Here is a 21,273-nt window from a genome sequence, read left to right on the forward strand (position 1 = left end):
TCTTGCCACCTGCCAATAATCCACCGCCTGACATGGCTGCCTCAGCCTGCCTCATGAAAAGGCCGCCCCTGGCCCTACAGAGAAAAAGACCATCGTTGGTAATTTCCCATGCCCCCACTGAACACGATCCTCCTTATGGGGAGTGAACTCCGTTACGTCAGTAGGGTGTAACTGTACTGACAGAGATAAGGTAAGTGAGTAATAAGTTTATTGCTGCGGTCACAACATCGCATAACATAAAAGAAGACACACAACATACCAAGAAGTTACATCAATTAGGTTGAGCTAAAACCAATGCTACATTTTAGAACCTATAAATTTCTGAGTTTAAAAGAAGTAGCCACTTGGCAGCCGACACGTGGAATCACATCTGCAAGAAGATAAGTCTAACGTTCTACATCCGAACCCTTAAAATTATCTATCTTCAGTGTTTTTTCCTTGATCTCATCGTAAATAGGGCAATGGAGGACATCGTGGATGATGTTCTCCACTTGACCAGCACCACAAGGACAAAGGCGCTGTTCCATTGGGAGTTTGCAAAATCTCCATGTTATGAAGAAAGCATAGTCTGAAAATGAAAAGATGTAAAAGTTAGGGATGTGCACGGAACCAGCTGGTCTGACTGGGCCAGTTTGGTCTGGCACCCCCTCGACCCCCGCCCCCGGTTTGGTTCGGTCTGGGGGAGTTCGCAGACCAATTTTGTCCATGAATCCCCCGGACATTCAGTGGTGTTTGGTCCGGGGTCAGACCAAACAGAGGATGGTTTGGTTCTACCCTGAACGGTCAAACCGAACCGGTTCGACATCAAACCTGTTTGCACACCCCTAGTAAAAGCCTTTCTCAGTGGAACACTGGTAATATTAGCCAGATACTGAGAGAGACTTCTATGTTTCTTATAGTGCTGCTACCAGAATGAGAACTTTGATGACTGTACTGCAATGGCGTCTCTACTGGCATCCCATTCAAGGAGTTGATTTCTAATGTTTTCTCTGCCCCAAGGACAAAATTCCTCCACCGGAGGCAGGGAGTATGACTGTAGGAAGTGAGACAAAAGTTGTCCATTGATTCCCAGCCATATAGTGTAAATAACAAGATTTAACTAGGTGGTGTTCTTGAAGACTTGCTAATTTCTTAAAGTCTCCTAACAATGCTAGCTGGTCTCTAACAGAGATTGAGGGTAGCCCTACCTCCATTCTTAAATCTTCCTTAGGAAATTGTTATGGAGTGAAAGAGATAAGGCACCATTGTTCACTAGGGATGTGCGAACACATCCGATGTTGAACAGGTTCGATGTTGAACAGGTTCAACATTGGAATTGTTTTGTCTGATGGTTGGTCCGATAGCTAACTGAACCCCCTCAGTTTGGTTCGGTATCGGATCACCCCTACCATTCAGGGGTGGTCACGATCTTATTTTATTTTATTTTTTACTTGTACTCACCCCCTCTGGGGGGCTTCTCTGAAGCTTCGGAGGGGATCTCCAGAGGTTCCTCTCCCCCTGCCAGCTGCCATTATGTGGCAAATTGCCCTGTTCGGGTGGTCTACAGCCTGTTCCGGGCCTCCTCCCCCTCACGGTGGCCATTTTGGAGGCTTCCGTGCCTGCCCAATGGGACTCTGCATGGCTTGGGTCATGAAGGCTGCCTGAACAGGGTTATTTGCTGAATAATGGAGGCCAGCAGGGGGAGGAGAAACCTCTGAAGATCCCCCCCCAACAGCCTCAGAGAAGCCCCCCAGAGGGGATGAGTACAAAAAAAATTATTTTTTTTTAAAAAAGATCATGAACCCCCGTGAACCAAACCAAATTGGGGGTGGGGAGGTTTGAGGGGGTGCAGAACCGAACTGGCCTGGTCCTCAAACCGAACTGGGCCACCTGGTTTTGTGCACACCCCTGTTGTTCGCATGAACGCAGCATACGAGGCACTTCCACAAAGGGACACTAAACCCTTTAAACAAGCCATCACGGGCAGAGCCCGCTGGTCTCCGCAGAATGCATCTGCAGCATCCACGCCTCCTGGCTTAACATTTCGTAGATTAATTGTGGTATTTGGGCCGCAGACAGTTAGAAGCAGATACATCAAACGCGCGGAGATCAGAGTCTTGCTGGAGAACCCCCTCTCCCTCAAACCCCTGCATGTCAAGGATCAGGCAGCTTTGAGACAAAGTGAAATGGAGAAGGGGGTCACACCTGTTCCGAGATTTGAATGCATTTAACAGAGAAAATGTGGTGCCAGATCTGCTCTGATGAAAAGAGACTAATTGTTCGCGGAGTCCCCTTCTCCTGGGATGCAGGGATATTTCTGCAGGCTTGGATTAATAAACATCAAGGTTCTCTGCTGTACCAGAGTAGGGCATGGCTTGGACATATATGCCATATAGGGCCATAGGAGCATAGGAAGTTGCCTTATACTGAGTCAGACCCTTGGTCCATCTAGCTCACTATTGTCTGCACAGACTGGCAGCAGCTTCTCCAAGGTTGCAGGTCAGAGTATCTTCTAGCCCTACCTGGAGATGTTGCCGGGGGAAAGTGGATGCACCAGATTCCGAATGCACAAACATGTCGACAGGTAAATTTGTGTTCCTCCCATTGTACAGTGCTCTCGAGTGTAAAGTCGATTCCGATCTTCACTGATCTGCAAAACTGGCCTTTATCTCTACCTGTCAGTTCCTGAGAATCCGTATTTATTAATCTCTGCCTCTCAATCCCCTTAAAATGCCACCTGCCTTCTTTGCTTGTACCATGCCTCTCAGTTTTCACGGACCATCTTTGAAATGAGTCTGGAGTCCCGGGAACTGGATTTTCGATTGACATATTATGTCTTACAGTCGGTAGATGTGGCTGCTGACCATCTGGTGAAGCTTCTGATTCAAATCCCACCTGTGAGCAGGTCATGTGCAGTCCAGATTCTCTGGCCCAGTTCAAATGGCAGCAGCCTCCTCACTGGAATTTCAGCTCCGTTAAATAGCCTCTCTCCGCAATTCCAGACTGGTGAGTTTAATGTGAATGGCATGGACCGTTTTCGGTATTCAAAGCACCTTGTATGCTTTCAAAAGATATATTTATTACAGTAGCCCATTCATGCATAATGTTCAGCTTAGGGGTGTTACTGACCACACAAGTGGTGCCTGCGCATGCGCAGATGCCATGTGCATGCAGGTGCCATGCAAGGGTACTTGGGCCGCCCCAGGAAGCTGCAAGGGCAGCAGAGAGCAAATAAGGATCTTCTCTCCTCTTTCTTAAAGCTCCCGCTTCTCGCTTCCTGCTGCCCTTCCCATGTCGAACCGGTGCTCGAATCGTGGTTCATGCACACCCCTTGTTCAGCTCATGCACAATCCATGTACAGGATATACATGTACAGTTCTGTATGCATGTACGATTATTCACATGCTATGTTTAACATACATACAGCGGTACACATCCTAACTATATGTCGCATTTGAGGATGTCTGTACCCGTTTTTCCTACAACAGGGGTTCCCAGATGTTGACTAAAACTCTCAGTATCCCCAGATCTAATTTGGCTGGGGATTATGGGGGCTGTAGTCGACAACATCCCCGGAATCCCTGTTACAGGGAGCACCACTCTTAAAATGAATGCATGTACTGTAACACACACAAAAGGTATGTACAACATACCGTATTTACCTGAATCCAAGATTAGTTTATTTCCAAGTTCTTTGATTTGAGAAATTGGGAGTTCATCTTTAATTCAGAGTCTTCTTCCTTTTGGGTAAATACAGGTACAATCTGTATTTAACATCTATTTTTCAAAGGGGTCAGCTTAAATGCAAAGCCATCTTCTGTTCCGGTAAACACAATAATGCCTGAATAGGACCACACGTATCCCAAGCTTACTGCCCCAAATCTCAGACGTTCCCCCTTTTATACTCATAACCTGTGACGTAGGTCAGTGGAGAGAGACACAAGCTCTATTCACATATTATGTTCAGGGCATGTGCAATTTGTGTGCAGTGAACACACATACAGCTCTGTACACATTTACCATTATTCACACATTGGCCCACATGATGCCTTCCTCCCTTGATTTCTGCTGATACAGGACCAGTTCTCAGGAACATATATGGGTCCAAAAGCCTGTTGGACACTCCTCCCACCCTGATTTTGGTTGTTGTGAAACTGGGCCTTACGTTAGCTATGTCTAAGCACCGTTGAAATACACGAGACCCGTGATGGGAACCATTATTCACGACGGTAATCAATGTGGTGCCAGAGGAGACTTTTGAGGTCCAAGGTAGGGCTGAGAGAGACATCTGCCTGCAACTTTCAAGAAGCTGCTGCCAGTCTGTGAAGACAATACTGAGCTAGATAGACCAAGGGTCTGACTCAATATATGGCAGCTTCCTATGTTTCTATGACAGCTTCTGGCCAGCCTCTGTTTGAAGCAGTATCATGGTATCCCAATCCAGAGGATATATGTGGATATTTCCGGAAGCTATCAGTTTCTCTCTGCTAATAGCACAGGCAAATGAGTTATAGTTGGGGAAACCACCTTTTCCCTCTTTCTAAACCAAGGCATGTATGAAAAATGGTTCGGAGGGAAAGTAATATTTGTAGTCTTCCATTAATTGCATGAATGCTGCCAATGGAACAGTGAATGCTTGCAGACCTAATTATGAATACAGATAATAATCATTTTTAATTGTAAACCGCCCACAGATGCTAGTTTGGGCAGTATAAAAATATGTTTAATAACAATGATAATGATAATTTTTCACACCTGAACTGGAACACTGTAGGCAGTTAAGAGGACCCATCAAATTACATCCTTGCACATCTGCTGATGCCAGGTATCACACAAAGGAAAGGTCATGGTGAGTCTCATCTTTTTCATCTAGTGTGAGAATGTGGGATAGAGGAATATTCCACACTAGGATCAGCAGTGCCCAATGAAGCCATGAAGGAAATGGCTGCCATAATTTATTTATTAATTATTTTATTTAACACATTTTTATACCGTCCAAAACGGAAGTTCTCTGGGTGGTTTACAGTAATTGATGGGGTAAAGGTAGGAGCAATTCCATTGGTGGGAGCAACTCATTGTGCTAGTACGTGTTTGCTGATTGGCTAGCAATTGGCTGTTAGCAGCAGTCCAAGCTGGGGGCTGGCCAATCAGCAACTACAAACCCGCTCAGCATCACTCACTACAAAGCCAGCGTGGTGCAGTAGTTAGAGTGTTGGACTAGGAGTTCAAATCTCCATGCAGCCCTGAAACTCACTGGGTGACCCTAGGTTAGTCACTTATTTCTCAGCCTAGCCTACCTCATAGGATTGAATTGTGTTAAAATAGTTGTGATATGCCCTGTTTCATTACCCTGTCACATTTCAATACTGGGGTAAGCTTTTCTGATGGGTAATGTTTTCTGATTGAGTCAACAGGGAAGTTTTCTCTTTTAGGTTAATAACAGGGCACTGGATTACATTGCAGATCCAAAACCCTTCATCTGTTTTCTGTTACCAAGCTAAATTGTACTGACTTCAGTTAACTAATTTCTAATTTCATTAGGGTTTTATAATATAAATCAGGGCAGTATTTTACTCAGAGGCATTATAGCCTTGGGTGTCCAAGAATACCAGAAAATGAGAAGACACGCCTCTGAGAAAACAACCACCCAAGTGGCCATATTCTTAATCGTTCACACAGTCAGTTCTTTCCAAACCTCAGACAGTTCTGTTATTCTTACTTCAAGTTGCCAAGGGTGTTGGCTCTCCAGCGTCCATGTGGAGTTCCCCTACCCATGGAAGCTTCATACTTATTAGAGCAACATTCCATGGCCGCATTCACACGTAATGGGAAACCGGAGTTGAAGGGGCCTGAGATTGAGTTTCTATAATCAGGTGGTTATAGGGATAGATAGATAGATAGATAGATAGATAGATAGATAGATAGAGTGCCTAAGGTCTCTCAGTGGTGCATTCATTGCTGTGGTAATCGAGTCCATCCACCTTGCTGCTGGTTGTCCTCTTCTTCTCTTTCCTTCAACTTTTCCTAACCTTATGGAGTGGACTTCTCAACAGAGCTGGGTTTTCGCATAATGTATCCATGTGGTTTTCTTGGTTAACCATTGCCGTCTCCCGCACAGCATGAAATGATGCCTTTGTTGTTGTCACTGAAGTGATTGTCGACCTCCAGCACCTTCCTATATCACTGATAACCAATATAGGCGCCTGCTTGCCTTAGCTGGCCAGCTGGGATGACCTATGTGCTTTGGGTGACCTTACTGGGGGTACACCTCCCGGCGTCCTTCTCTCATCCCTCCCAAGAACACCCCCCCTCCTTGATGAGGCAGAATAGCAGGGCTTGGGGTAGGGGGAGATAGATAGATAGATAGATAGATAGATAGATCGCCATTAAAGCTTTAAAGATGATAGATAGATAGATTAGATAGATAGATTGATAGAATGATAGATAGACAGACAGACAGACAGACAGATAGATAGATAGATAGATAGCCATGACCAGCCATTAACGTCCATAAATATGATGCTGGACTAGATAGGCCTTGATTTGATCCAGCAGCGTTCTTCCAATGTTCTTATGTTGATGTTATTTACAGCCAGGAGACCTAGATCAAAAATTAGTGGCAAAGATGTCTAACTCTAAGAAAAAATCCCCCATATGTGGGTCAAAATGCTGGAATGAGCTGCTGGGAAGTTCCCCACATGATTCCCTCAATGAGTCTTTGGGGGACTCTTCCCCCATTTGCTCTGTGGGACATGGCCCATGAATCACACGCACACCTCTGCAGCGCTCTGCTTGGTGAAGGAATGAGGCGAAAAGGAAGCCCTCGCTTAGATCCTCTCGTCTTGGATGCCTCTTTTAATGAGAACAATGAAATTTTATCTCCGTTTTGCACCGGTTCTCCTGGATCTGACCCTAAAGCGGCCTTTGCTGCTGCAGCACTTTTTATAGAGGCCAGAGGAGGTGGTTAAAATTAATTCCCCTCCAAGTGCAAAATCGTTCATGACTTGACCCTTGTAATTGCCGGGACTGGTTGTAGGAAGTTGGTCGTTATGAGGAATTTGATATTTTAAGACTGAGGAGAAATCTTTCATGAGCGGTAGCCAGTGCCCACTGTTGAAAGCATTAGGCGGTGTTAAAACTGTGGAGGCCTCTTTGTAGCATCCTGCCTGTCTCCACCAGATACCTGCACCTGTAACCCATTCGTTATGGAGTCATTGGCTTGTTAAGGCCTGGTAGGGGCACCTCCCTCTCCCCATCTAGTTCAAGTCCTCCCAGATTGACACACCTGTGCCAATTTACATCCATGCAAGGTCATGCTTGCCCAAAGTCATGAATGATACAAACATAGGAAGCTGCCTTCTACCGAGTCAGACCACTGGTCCATCTAGCTCAGTATTGTCTACCCAGAGTGGCAGCGGCTTCTCCAAGATTGCAGGACAGAGTCTCTCCCAGCCCGATCTTGGAGATACTGCCAGGGAGGGAACTTGGCACCTTCTGCATGCAAGCAGGCAGGTGCTCTTCCCAGAGAGGCCCCATCCCCCAAGGGGAATGTCTGACAGTGCTCAGACATCTAGTCTCCCCTTCAAATGCAAACCAGGGTGGACCCTGCTTAGCAAAGGGGGCAATTCATGTTTGCAACCAAAAGACCATCTCTTCTCCCGTGATGTGGACTCTATCCAACTCATTTGTGAGCATGTCTGAGACTGCCTCTAGGGCACGGTTGTACAACATCAGTCCTCCTGCAGATGTTGGACTACAACTCCCATAATTCATGACTATTGGCCACTGTTGCCGGGGATGATGGAAGTTGTAGTCCAAAGAGAGCTGAAGGGCTCTAACGGGTTCCCCATTTGCATTGGCATAATAGCTTTCACGGTGTGCTTTTTAATTTTTTTTTTTTGTTTTAAAAAGCATAATAAAAAGATTCCATGATGGGGCTGGATTGTAATGTTGCATAGAAGCGGTTAGTTCAAGCCTGCTCAACTCTTCCCTGCCCCCAGCTGTTTTTGGACTACAACTCCCATAATCCCCAGCCACCGTGGCCAACAGCCAGGGGTTATGGGAGTTGTAGGCCAACATCTGCAGGAGAGCCAAAGTTGAGCAGCCTTGGACTAAGATCTTACAAGACCCTTTGCTCCTGCAATACACCTTAGATATTAAATAAAGTCAGACGAATGGGCAAAGGATACTGCCGAAATGCTGTTCATTGGAACTTGGCCTCGGATTTTAAGAAACAAATTATCTAGTCTTGTTTCGAAGTGGAACTTTTGGCATTCGGGATTCTTGACTGTTTCCCCTTTTTAAAAAAATTTCCAAACTGTGTACAAAGGTGGAGGTGCACCTAGATAATTTTGGAGCCTGGACCTAAAGGCCCTGCCCGCCCACCCCCGCCCACTGCAAGTTAAGCATCATCTCCCCATACACCGCGACACACCGCAGTATTTGTAACACGTGGGTTCTTGAGGGCACAAACAGCCCCTGAACTCACAAGAACATAAATCTATAAAACAGGGAGATTTATGCAAGTACGCATTAGCAGAGCCATTCATTCATTCATTTAGAATATTTATACCCCACTCCTCCAGGACACTACTGCTCGGGGCAGCTCACAACAATAAAATAGATACAATATACAATAAAAGTAATAAAATTCCAACACACAACTTAACATATTCCTAGCCCACGTCTTTCTTTCCCCACTCCACACTCTGTTTCTAAAGCAGAGGTCACGCTCAACCACCTGGTGCGGTGCAAGCCAGAGGTGTGGCATGGTGACCACACCACCCAGGACAGACTAAAGAGGATTTGGTGGGGGGACCCAGGGGGTGTGGAGGTCCTGGACTTTGGCCCAGAACTCCAGGGGTAAGAGCACCTCTGTACTCCTTCAGACCCTTGAGGTCTTCCCTCCTCTACAAAGCCAATGTGCAAGCAGGGCGGCCCTTCCATGAGGCGAGGTGAGGCCCTCACTTCAGGCATCGAGTGTGGGGGCGGCAACTACTCGTTTCCATGCTGGCCATCTTGCTAAATCTGCTCAACTGTTTTTCGTGTTGCTGAATCTGCTCGGTTCCTCCTGCCTCCAGAGATCCTATGTAAAGTTCAGCATTTTCACACACCTCCAAGACCAGAGTCAGGACTTGCCTCACAGCCTGTTCCCATCTCACAGGTGGGGAAAAACCCGAGGGAACAATCATGCGCGAGGTGTTGCCTCCCTTCTGTTGGAGTGGCGTCTTCTTTGTTTGGAATGCTGAACTCTCTTTTGATGTGTCCATCTAGGTATCCCGTGATTCAGACTTATCTGCCTAATGTATAAACATACCACCCAGAAAGGGTTCATCCAAGAGACATCTTGGGAGAGCTGATTATATCATCATGGTGCTCACCTTGACTCCTTCCACGCCTTCAGTCTTGATGACTCTGTGCTTAGCTGGGTCCTTCCCTACCGGTCAAATGCTTTGGTTTCCATGGAGGGAACTTCTCCTCTTCGTCTTCTCTTCCCTCAGCACCAATAAGTGTTTGTTTGCCCCAGGCTAAATAGCAGACAGTTCGGCCATTCATAAAAATTGGGGCTAGTGAAATGGCCAAAGGCCGTTGCAGCTGGGGATTATGGGAGTTGTATGTATGTATTTGTTTATTTCTGCCCAAGGCCAGCATAATTATGGGAGCTGTAGTGAACGACGTTTGGGAATCCCTATTACAGGGAGCAATGATTGGGACCATGGTGGGGGCAGGGGTTAAAGCTCCCTACCTCTCTCTCCTTGGCACCAGTCTAAAGGAAATACTTTGGTTTTTAGGGTTCTGTGCATCGTCCTCTGCTATTCTGTTTCTACATGGCCCTATGTAGGGGCCACATCTCCATAGGAATGGGGCTGGAGCGTAGTAGTAGAGCATCTGCTTGGCATGCAGAAGGTCCCAGGTTCAACCCCTGGCAGCATCTCCAGGTAGGGCTGGGAGAGACTCCTGTCTAAAACCCTGGAGAATCACTGCCAGTCAGGGTAGACAGTGCTCACTTGTAGTTGCCATCCCGATGCAGGGGTGGATTCACGGAGAGGCAGGGTAGGCATTTGCCTATGGCGGCAAAATTTGAGGAGCAGCAAATTTTGCCCCTCCTCAAATTTTGCCACCTCTCTCCACGGGCAGTGGCTGCTGCAGTAAGGGTGGAGTGGGTGAGGAGAAAGCCCCCCCGCCTTACCCTTATTTTTTAAAAAGGTGAACCTTTTTTTTCAGTTAAAAGGGAAGCAAAAGTCTTTTTGCCTATGGGCGGCAAAAAGCTTAACCCGCCCCCGTCCAAATGCAAACCAGGACAGGCCTTGCTTAGCAAGGGGGCCCATTCATGCTGGCTCCTGCAAGACCAGATGATAACGACCGCAGTGTTGTTACACTTCCCCAAGTGGTGGAAGGTCCTGGAGAGCCTTTGCCACATCTGGTCCTTTCTAATTATCTGTCGAAGTACAACTGTACCAGCCAAGAAGCAGGCCACCAAAGGGTAGAGAAACAAAATAAACTCATGGGCACAATGCCCGATTCACAGCAACAATATTCCAGGCAGTTCCCCGAAATCCATCGTGCCCAAAGGGCTTCTGGGAAATGTCTGATTCATGAAAGGCACTGTGCAAGGTGGCTGTTGAAAACCAGCTGTGCCACTCATGCAGAAGATGGGAGCCATCTCTCTGCATGCCTTGAAACAAGCTTTTCACTGCCAAGCATAGTTTCCACCCAATCTTTTATTGCAAAGATCATTCTAGATTGGCCGTCAACCTTATCATTCCTTGTGTCCAGTGGGGAAGGCCTTCCTGCTGCTTGTGTCTTTGTTTTGTTCCCCACATAACCTACCAGTCGTACCTGCTGTCCCACAGCGGGAGACAGCTGTTTGTTCTGTACCAAACTCTGCTGTTGCGTTTTTAGCCCTTGCATGGTTCTAATGACAACCTGCCTTATTTTACAACTAATGGAAGCCATAACACTGCATGGGTGAGGTTGCTGCAGGGCAATTCCATGGGTAACGGAATCAGGCACATCACCACTTTTTCAAGGACTATAGTCATAAGCTGTTTACTGTTTACTGTTTATTTGTTTATTTCGGCCCAAGGCCAGCATATATAGTCATAAGCGAATGTTCAGGTTGGTATGATATATCCCCCCTGGCAAGAGAACACCTCCTACTATAGGGCCATGTTTTTACAAAACCTTTAAATATTACAGAGAGTGTCTAAAATGTGTGAAATACATCAATAACGGAATCAGAAGCAACGTCCAACAATTCTGTAACTATATTCCGTTACTGACATATTTTATACATTTCTGACACTGTCGGGTTTTGTAAAAATAAATAAATAAATAAATAAATGGCCTTATAGTATTATTCTTTCTATCTTGTTGTTAACCACCCTGTGGTCTTAGGATGAAGGGCAGGATAAAACTATGAATAATAGACAAACAAACAAACAAACAAACAAATAAACACATTCTGCCATAAGGGAACAATAGCTGGCCCTTCTGTTCCATAGTGCCTGACAACCTCTTCATGGGGGTCCATGTCCAATTCCACCTATAGAATGGGACTAGGGGCTTTCTTTGTCTGACAGCTTTGTTGCATTATGCCCCAGCTGTTGTTGCTTTCAAACATGGCCCAGTCGTCAACTGCTGAAGAACAGTAATCTCCCTGAAATTGGGGGATACTACGGAATAAGGCAGGTTTGTTTAAGCATTAATACCCCCAAAACTGAAAGCCCGTGGTTGCTAAATGATTGGTTTTTTTAATGCGAGCTGGCTGCAATATGATATTTTTATTTTATTTATTTATTCAAACATGTATATCCCCTCTCTTGCATGCTTTGTTTAATGTTTAATGAAAGCCAGCGTGGTGTAGTGGTTAGAGTGCTGGACTAGGACTGGGCAGACTCGAGTTCAATTCCCCATTCAGCCATGAGACTTGCTGGGTGATTCTGGGCCAGTCACTTCTCTCTCAGCTTAACCTACTTCACAGGGTTGTTGTGAAAGAGAAACTCGAGTATGTAGTACACTGCTCTGGGCTCCTTGGAGGAAGAGCGGGATATAAATGTAATAATAATAATGTTGTACTGCCTGGAATGCTCAAGTCTTTCATTCCTCACATCAATAATCAAGCTTTCACAGGGGGGTGAGCTATTTTGTGAGAAATCCCACTTTTTTATTCCTGTTTGCTGTCTTTATTTTCCCTATCCATTGCTGCTTCAACATGCATCTTTTTGTTCTAATTAGGGGATCTTGTTCCTGGAATAGTCATATGAGTGAGCCTACCTAATTAGGGATTACTTAGTAAATGGGATGAAGTCACAACACAACATTGCCTATTGGATTTGGCTTTAAACTTATCACTAAGGGCAAACAAAGTCAATGCAGAGTGGGATAATACAAAGCCAATGCAGAGTGAGGGTGGATTCACTGACAAACGTTCATGAAACACACCTGCCTTTTTGATTTGCCCTGGTTCAGGAGGTTTGGGGTTCCACAACATGAGCAGTTCTAAAAATATAACTCTACTCCCAGAAACACAACTATCAGGGAGAGCTTAAAATTGCTCATCAAAACCTTGTGACAAGCAGATTAAAAAAAAAAAAGTCAAAAGGGGGAACAAAGAAAACCCAGAGAGAGAGAGAGAGAGAAAATTTAAGCATCTGCAGGATTGGAGAATCCAGAAGCCAGCCTTGTTAAGTCAAGAGGCTGGTGAAAAGCTGCCAACAGCCAGCGGACAATAATACGCCATCAGTGGTGTTTATATTGCTATCAGAAAAGTTTATCAAGCACTGGGCGAACCATTTTAAACACTCTTATGAGATAAAGCCTCTATCTTGCTCTGTTATCTGACTGGAGCAACGTGGCAATGTTTTCAGTAATAATAACGCTTATCTTTTTTGTGGCTTAACGTTTCTGATACGAGAGAAGCAAGTGCACGGGTCTGTTTGGTCTTTTCTCCCCCCTCCAGGTCCACTTAACTTTGTAGGTAGCTTGCACCTTCTGCCAGGAAAGCGCTCACAAGCCAGGAGAGGTGTTTCTGGGTATTTGATGCTTTGGTAGGTAGATTTGAACTCTAGATTGCTCACCTGATCACTTACATGGCCACGTGTCTCTTCTTTGGGGGTGGAGAGCTGGTCTTGCGGTAGCAGGCCTGAATAGCTAAGCTGGGTCCGTAGGGGTTTGCATCTGGATGGGAGACTACATGGGAGTACTTTCTGTGGTCTGCTTAGGGTACGGGGCTGTTGCTTGAGGTGGTGCTTGAGGTGGTGCTCCTACCCAGTTTTATGATTGTATGCAGTGTCATTATAACTAGACTTCCTGGACCACTAGGGTGACCAACAAGGGTGGTCCTTTCATGAGGTGAGACGAGGCAGTCATCTCAAGTGACAAATTAGGACACAAACGAGTTTGCCCCTTGTTGCATCTGTACAGGACTTTATATATCACAGGAATATGGGTTCACTTTTGCTATAGGAACAGAACACAACAGGATGATCTTTGCAGGAAGTGAAAAGTACGTAGGAATGTAGGAAGCTGCCATATACTGAGTCAGACCCTTGGTCCATCTAGCTCAGTACTGTCTACACAGACTGACAGTGGCTTCTCCAAGGTTGCAGGCAGGAATCTCTGTCAGCCCTATCTTGGAGATGTTGCCAGGGAGGGAACTTGGAACCTTCTGCTCTTCCCAGAGCGGCTCCATCCCCTGAGGGAAATGTATTACAGGGCTCACACTTCTAGTCTCCCATTCATATGCAACCCTGCTTAGCTAAGGGGACAAGTCACGCTTGCTACCACAAGACCAGCTCTCCTCTCCAACGGGTGGACCTATCATAGAAAATAATACTAAGTATCAAGATCTGGGAGGACAGCAGCTGAAATGGCACCAGTCATCACAGAGAAAAAACAATGCCAGTTGGTGGCAGCAAAGCATTATGGGACCTAGGTCAAGTTCTTGGCGCGATAGTCTACTTGTGCCTGACCTACACCTCTTCAGATTGTGGGGGGGTGGGGGTCATATGATAATAAGCTGTACCAACATAAATTTCATGCACATAGAAAACTAGCTTGCCAGATAGAAGGGTTTGTCAGCCAAGTTATGAATTTAACATTAGTCAATGCACTCTGTTTTGAATTATTTTGGCCCCAGGGCTTCGAGCTGAGTTAATCCTCACTGTCTAATTGAAAGGAGTTAAGGTTTATCTGATCAAAAAGACAGGACAAAAGGCTTGTAGAAGGCTTATTTCTTGTTATCATTAAAGTCAATGTTCTTTTGCATCGGTTGGTGGGCCAAAGGTGTGGGAGGGGGCGTTATCTCGCTGGATGAAACAGACATTACCTTTCCATGCAAATCTTGAGTCAATATTATGACACACTACTGCAAATAGGGGAACTGTTGATTCAGAGAGATCGGTGGGAATGTATCTTTCCGTTAAGTTGGTTCCTGCTGAGGTCACTGAATCCCATCTGCCAGCCATGACACATTTTCCTAGGGCTGCAAATAGGACATTCAAATAGGCTTGCCCTGACGGTTTGGGCCGGAGCCATACCTCAGTGGTAAATGCATATAGTGCTTTGCATATAGATGGTCCTACCTCGGCCCCTGGCATCTCCAGTTGAAAATATCTCAAGGGGCAAGGCTGGGAAAGGGATCTGTCTGAGTCCTGGGAGTTCCTGTCAGAGGAGAAAGAATTTGGGCAAAGTCAAAGTTATTCAAACCCAGTTTGGTGGGTTTTGCTCCTTTGGGATTGAAAACCCCCCGTCTCACTGGAACTGAAATGTGGGTGATTTCTGCTCATTCGGGACTTAAATACCCCAGTCACTTCTACTGAAATTTTGGTGATTTCTGCTCATTCAAGATTTAAAACGCCCAATCATTTATACAGAAATTTCAGTGATTTCTGCTCATTCAGGATTTAAAACTTTCAATCACTTATATAGAAATTTCAGTGATTTTTGCTCAATCAGGATTTAAAATCCCAAATCACTTCAGCTGAAATTTCAGTGATTTGTGCGCATTCAGGATCTTAAAAACCCAGTCAATTCTACCAAAATTTTTGGTGATTTCTGCTCATTTTAAAATCTTAAGATTTTATTTTAAATCTAAATTTTATGATTTAAAATCTTCAGTCATTTCCACTGAAATTTCAGTAATTTCTGTGGGATTCAAAAAATCCCAAAATCCACCCAGGGTGGGGGACCCACAAAAGTATTTTGAATTGCAGGGATAGGATGGGAGAGTCTACCTAAGGAGGTCGCAATTCTGTGGCTCTTGAAAAAATAGCATGAAAAATACTGCCATCTCTGCAGACAATGGCATCAATGCCAAAAGCGCCATTTGTCTTCCTGCAGCTGACTCGATTTTCCTTCCCAGACTGCAGCAGGAAATGGCCCAACATCATGATGCAATGTTAGGGCATTGAGTCATTCCCTGGTGCATTTTGGGAGGGGAAATGGATCCGATCGCCACTGAAGAAGTCACTTTTCTAGTGCTGCTGCCCACGGAGGAAGTGGATTTGCAGCGGGGATTAAACAAGAACTCTCTTGATGCCACGAAAGTCCTAGGTTCAATCCCTGGCATCTCCAGGAAAAGCTAGGAAAAAACCCTGTTTGGAAATCTGAATTGCTGCTGCCAATCAGTGGAGACAACACCGGCTTAGAGGTACCAGTGGTCTGACTCAGCGGCAGGCAGCTTCATATATTCAAATTAAATACCAGCAGTTTTTGGTTTGTCATCAGGCACTAGAGAAATTTGTCCTGGGCAAAATGGAAGGAGCTTCACTCAGGGCAAATGTCGACCTTGTCAGCTACTGAAGCAAGAGTGATTGGCCCTTTTGATGGATAGCCTAACACTGATTGAGAGCCAGCGTGGTGAAGTAGCTAGAGTGCTGGACTAGGACAGGGGAGACCCGAGTTCAAATCCCCATTCAGCCATGAAACTCACTGGGTGACTCTGGGCCAGTAACTTCTCTCTCAGCCTAACCTACTTCACAGGGTTGTTGTGAGGAGAAACCTAAGTATGTAGTACTCTGGGCTCCTTGGAGGAAGAGCAGGATATAAAATGTAATAAAATAAATAAATAAATCTTCCTGTCTCAACTTCGATGTGGTTGGCTTTATAAGATTCAGAAATGTTCCGTTTCTCCGTGTGATTTTGTTTCCCTGCTAAGCAAAGACATGTTTGCAAAGACTGGGCTGGCAGATCTGAGGCAAATCATAGGTCATTGTTTCCTCTGGTCGGTTAAAAAACAAAACAAAACAATGGTTTGCATTTCCCAACAAACCAGGATCGCAGACCAGAGACAACTTGCCGATAACCGCCAGCCATGAGGGAGCAGGCCTTCTTCAAACAAGACTTGGCAACATGGCCGTGAACGCTTTCCACACACTTGCTCCTAGAACCTGGCAAGGATGACAAATCCTCTCTCCAATTTTATTGGCCTTTTGCAGTACAATTTCTGGGTTACATAATAAGGGATCAGCGACTAAATTCTCCAGGGCTCATTGGCTTATGTTATCTTTTTTATAGAGGGCAACATTCCAAGGAAGAAATGGGATCCGGCTATTCTTTAAGATGTGGATTCTTTAACCATCCATGCTGGCAGAATGTCACTGATCTGGGACATAAGCCCCAAAGATGGGAAAGTACAAAGAGATTTGGGTTGCTAAGGAATAAATGAGTTCACATAGCCTTTCCTAATGCAACATCTGCCTGGCGGGAACAATGCGAGATTTGGGCTTGCATTGGTTTCACGTCTCTCGTATTGTTTTGCCCACTCGACAGCTAAAGACGGCTGCTGATGTTATTTCCTTTCCACCGATGCATTTCTAATCACTACGTTTGTTGTGGCATTTTGTCACCTCCAACATTTGACAGTGGGAAGTAGGAGCCTTCCTTTTGAACAGGGAAGGAATCCCAGGCAGCATACTAGTGAGCAGATCAAATGAGTGAGCTACCTCACTGAGGTCTTGTGGCATGCCCTGCCCAGACAACTTTGAAAGACCAGTGTTAAAAGTGCATATCTACATCTAGATCTCATATTGGTGGACATTTTTATTGTCTCATCAGAACTTACTTTGCACATTTTAAAATGTTCCAACATTTCCACAGTGTTCAAACAATTCTCAAATAGTACAGACGATCAGTTAGCTCGTAATAATGGTGTAGCTATTCTATAACCTTACCATAAGTGGCGCAGCGGGGAAATGCTGGACTAACAAGCAGAAAGTTGCCGGTTCGAATCCCTGCTGGTACTATATCGGGTAGCAGCGATCTAGGAAGATGCTGAAAGGCATCATCTCATACTGTGCAGGAGATGGCAATGGTCAACCCCTCCTGTATTCTACCAAAGACAACCAACAGGGCTCTGTGGTCGCCACGAGTCGACATCGACTCGACGGCACACTTTACTTTATTCTATAACACCTCAAAACCACATTTATTATATTGTGCACACAAAGATAATACTAGGTGAACTGATTACTAGCTTAGAGACTTGTGGGAATGCTGAAGAGGTAAGAAGATGGGCTAATTATGTCCCAGTCTTCAAAGGGCTGGTTCACATGATGCTTCTAATGTTAGTTTGAAGTGCATGGGAGATTCCTGCCCCTCACATGCTTCCGAGGAGCCTATCAGGTGGACTCCAGATTTTCCATCACTCTCCGGTTGGCGATGTGCCAACCTGACATGGACCCAACATAGCCAAGTCAGCTTCAGATCCTGATTCCCCAGATCGGCATGCGTCCACACAGCCACTGCAATGTCGGTAACCCACATTAAACCTAGATTCAAAGAGTTGTGTGCACAGGCCTCCTTTCTGTAGGAGTGTATGTGAAGTGAGAATCTCCATTTCCCACCAGACGAACATCAGATTGACCAGCCCAAAACAGGGGCAAAGGAGAATCCGAGAAACTACAGATTTCTAACAAGGCATCCCACAAAAGGCAAAAACAAAACAAAAAACCTGGGACAGTGGGTTCCAGGGAAAGGGCCCAGAAAATAACAACAGTCCCTGTGAAACAAGAGTAGCTTGTGCCAGTGCTGTATTTAAGCGTGTTTGTTTTAGTGATTTTATTATGGATGTGTTATTTTTGTGGTGAGCTACTTGGGGGCCTGTTGAGATGGGAACGCCAGGTCAAAATGCTTTAAACAAATAAAGAAAGCACACATCCGTATTTGAAACTAGGAAATCGGAAACGGAGATGGCCAAATGAAATGCTCGAAGCCTGGTTCTTTTGTCCTGAAGAGGGCTGCCCCCTCCACGCACACACACACATTTTTTCCCCTTTTCTTTTTTGCCTTTAAGCAATTCTTATCTGAGCATTTATCATCCTGTGTCCCAGCAATCACAGCACCCTTTTTGTGGAGCAACTGGAAGCCACTTTGGAGATAAATAGCTGGGCGGTGGGGGGGGGGAGCCTTGACAGAGCGCTGAGCCAAAATGCTTCAGAAGACGACTTGCCTAGATAGGTCACTTGAACAAATAGCCTGAATGGGTTTAAGAGACAGCTCGACACTTTTATGAGGACTGGGAGAAGATTTGTGAGGCTCGAAGACAAAGCGCGGAGGTGGGCTCGAGATAACCCTTAAGGGCCGGTCTCATTGGGCCAAGTGGCTGCTTCCTGTCTGGGCTTCCTGGTGGCTGTCTGTGAAGTGAGACAAATTCCATGGGCAGAACAGAAACGGTACCATGACACAGCAGTGGTAGCAAGTCCCTACTCTGCATTCTCCTTCACGCTGAAGAAATGGGTGAAAGCGAAAGAACCTATAACAACCTAGGAAGCTGCCATATACTGAGTCTGCCCCATGGTCCCTCTGCCTCAGTAGTGTCTGCACTGACTGGCAGTGGCTCGCCAAGGTTTCAGACGGGAGTCTCTCCCAGCCCTACCTGCAGCTGTTGCCAGGGGTCCAACCCAGAACCTCAGATGCTCTGCCACTGAGCTAATGGAGAGGAGAGCTGGTCTTGTGGTAGCGAGCATGATTTGTCCCTTTAGCTAAGCAGGGTCCATCCTGGTTGCATATGAATGGGAGACTACATGTGTGAGCACTGGAAGAAATTCCCCTCAAGGGATGGAGCTGCTCTGGGAAGAGCATCTAGGTTCCAAAAGTTCCCTCCCTGGCAGCATCTCCAAGACAGGGATGAGAGAGATTCTGGCCTGCAACCTTGGAAAGGCTGCTGCCAGTCTGTGTAGACAATGCTGAGCTAGATAGACCAATGGTCTGACTCAGTACACAGCAGCTTCCTATGTCCCTAATGTCAACTGCCCTGAGCCATTTTGGAAGGGCAGGACAGAAAACACATCAAACAAACAAGGCCCCATCCAGTAAGGCAGTGCTTCCTGGTCTTTTCCTTCATGTGGACCACGACCTCGTCATCGAAAGCTTTTGCAGACCACCATATTAGCAAGCCGTTCTATACCAAACATATACCAAGGGGTGTTTAAAACGCAGCTATTTCTAATTGCTATACTCACACACAAACATATTGCATTCGTCACAGTACGTTTGCCTGCAGGAGGCCCACCAGTGGGTGGAAAGATGACATTTACCCAATGATTATATTCTTATTACATTATCTTTCCTTCCCACGAACAGACCACCTGCAGTACCCACACAGGCCACCAGGGGTCCGTGGACCACAGATGGGAAGCACTGCCCTAAGGGGCAGACCTGACCTTTCATCACTGGGTCAGCAGTGCCCATTTTTCTGTGTGGGGCGTGCACTGCTCCAAGGGACATCCATTTTCAGAAAATGATTTTCTTTTGGGGCGCCGCGCCAAAAACGGCGCTCCCTGAAACGGGCACGTTCTCTGTGTCTTAAGGTCGCTCGTTTCCTTCAGTTGGACTCCCAGCCGGAGTGTCTGGACCCAGGCGGTTCAGCTGATCCTTAGAGAAACAGCTGGGGGCTGCTTCTCTAAACTCCCGGCACTGCACCTTTGTTCATCGCCTGGCAGTCATCACAACACCGTGATACATATGTAGCAGCTTTCGTGCCCAGCAGCCCAACGCCCTGTGCAAGCCGTAATTACCGGCTGCTACGCCCCGTGCTGATTACTCTCATAATTATCCCCACTGTCAGCATCAAAGCAGCAGGGTGTAAGCTTCTCCTGATGCTGTCTCCTGAGAAAGCCTACCCCAATCCAGAGGAACCCGGGCACATCCTCTGATGTGAAGAGTTCATTCAAAGGTGGAGACGGAAACAGCATCCTGACTTCTCCACCGTCAAGATTCGGGTGCAGAATCCTAGCAATCAGGGGCATAACTATCATAGGGCAAGGGGAGACAGTTGTCTGGGGGCCCACTGCCTTGGGGGCCCTCCAGAGGCAAGTCACATGACTGACTCCCCCAGCCACGCACCCGCCCGGGCTTCCTTCAGTTGCATTCATCCTCCGAAATTGATGTGGATGTTAAGACCTGGAGCTACCAGAACAGCATGTCTTTCTCTAGTACCATTAAATGACTTGCATCGTCCACAATTTACAAAACCTTTTTAAAAAATTTATATATATATAAATTTTACTTCCGTAAAGGGGGGCCCATTTTACAGTCTTGTCTCTCGGCCCACTCCAACCTTGCTACTCCCCTGCTAGCAATACTGGCTCATTGCGGGCTACCCTTCTTTGAGAGATACATAAATATGTCCAAAGATGATTCTATATACAGTTTGCTGTATACGCAGTATTGAATACCGCTCGAAATGACTGCAGAGCTGAGACACCCATAAGAAAGTCCAGATTTTGAAGAACAAGTTAAGAAACCCTGTTCTAGAGTAGACCGCAGGTTATTATGCTTTAAATTCACTATTTTATCTAGCAAAGATGATCGTGATCTTTATCATGATACCAGCGTGGTGATCATGAGCCAGTGTGGTGTAGTGGTTAGAGTGCTGGACTAGGACCGGGGAGACCCGAGTTCAAATCCTCATTCAGCCATGAGACTTGCTGGTGACTCTGGGCCAGTCACTTCTCTCTCAGCCTAGCCTACTTCGCAGGGTTGTTGTGAGGAGAAACTCAAGTATGTAGTACACTGCTCTGGGCTCCTTGGAGGAAGAGCGGGATATAAATGTAATAATAATAATAATTGTTCCTAATACGATTTCTTTTTGTTTAGACCTGTATTAATAGTTTTTGACCATAACTGAAGAAGTTACATGAAGCAGAGTATTAGTGCTTACCTGTTTCGCAGCCATAGGAACTCGCAGGCATTTTCATCAGCTATCAACTCTGTTGCCGTTTCAAGTGTTATTCCAAACCATAGAGCCTTTGGAGTCAGGCAGTATAGAAATCAATCAATCAATTAATATTC

Source organism: Hemicordylus capensis, chromosome 15 (genome assembly GCF_027244095.1).
Source record: "Hemicordylus capensis ecotype Gifberg chromosome 15, rHemCap1.1.pri, whole genome shotgun sequence".
Taxonomy (NCBI): Eukaryota; Metazoa; Chordata; class Lepidosauria; order Squamata; family Cordylidae; genus Hemicordylus; species Hemicordylus capensis.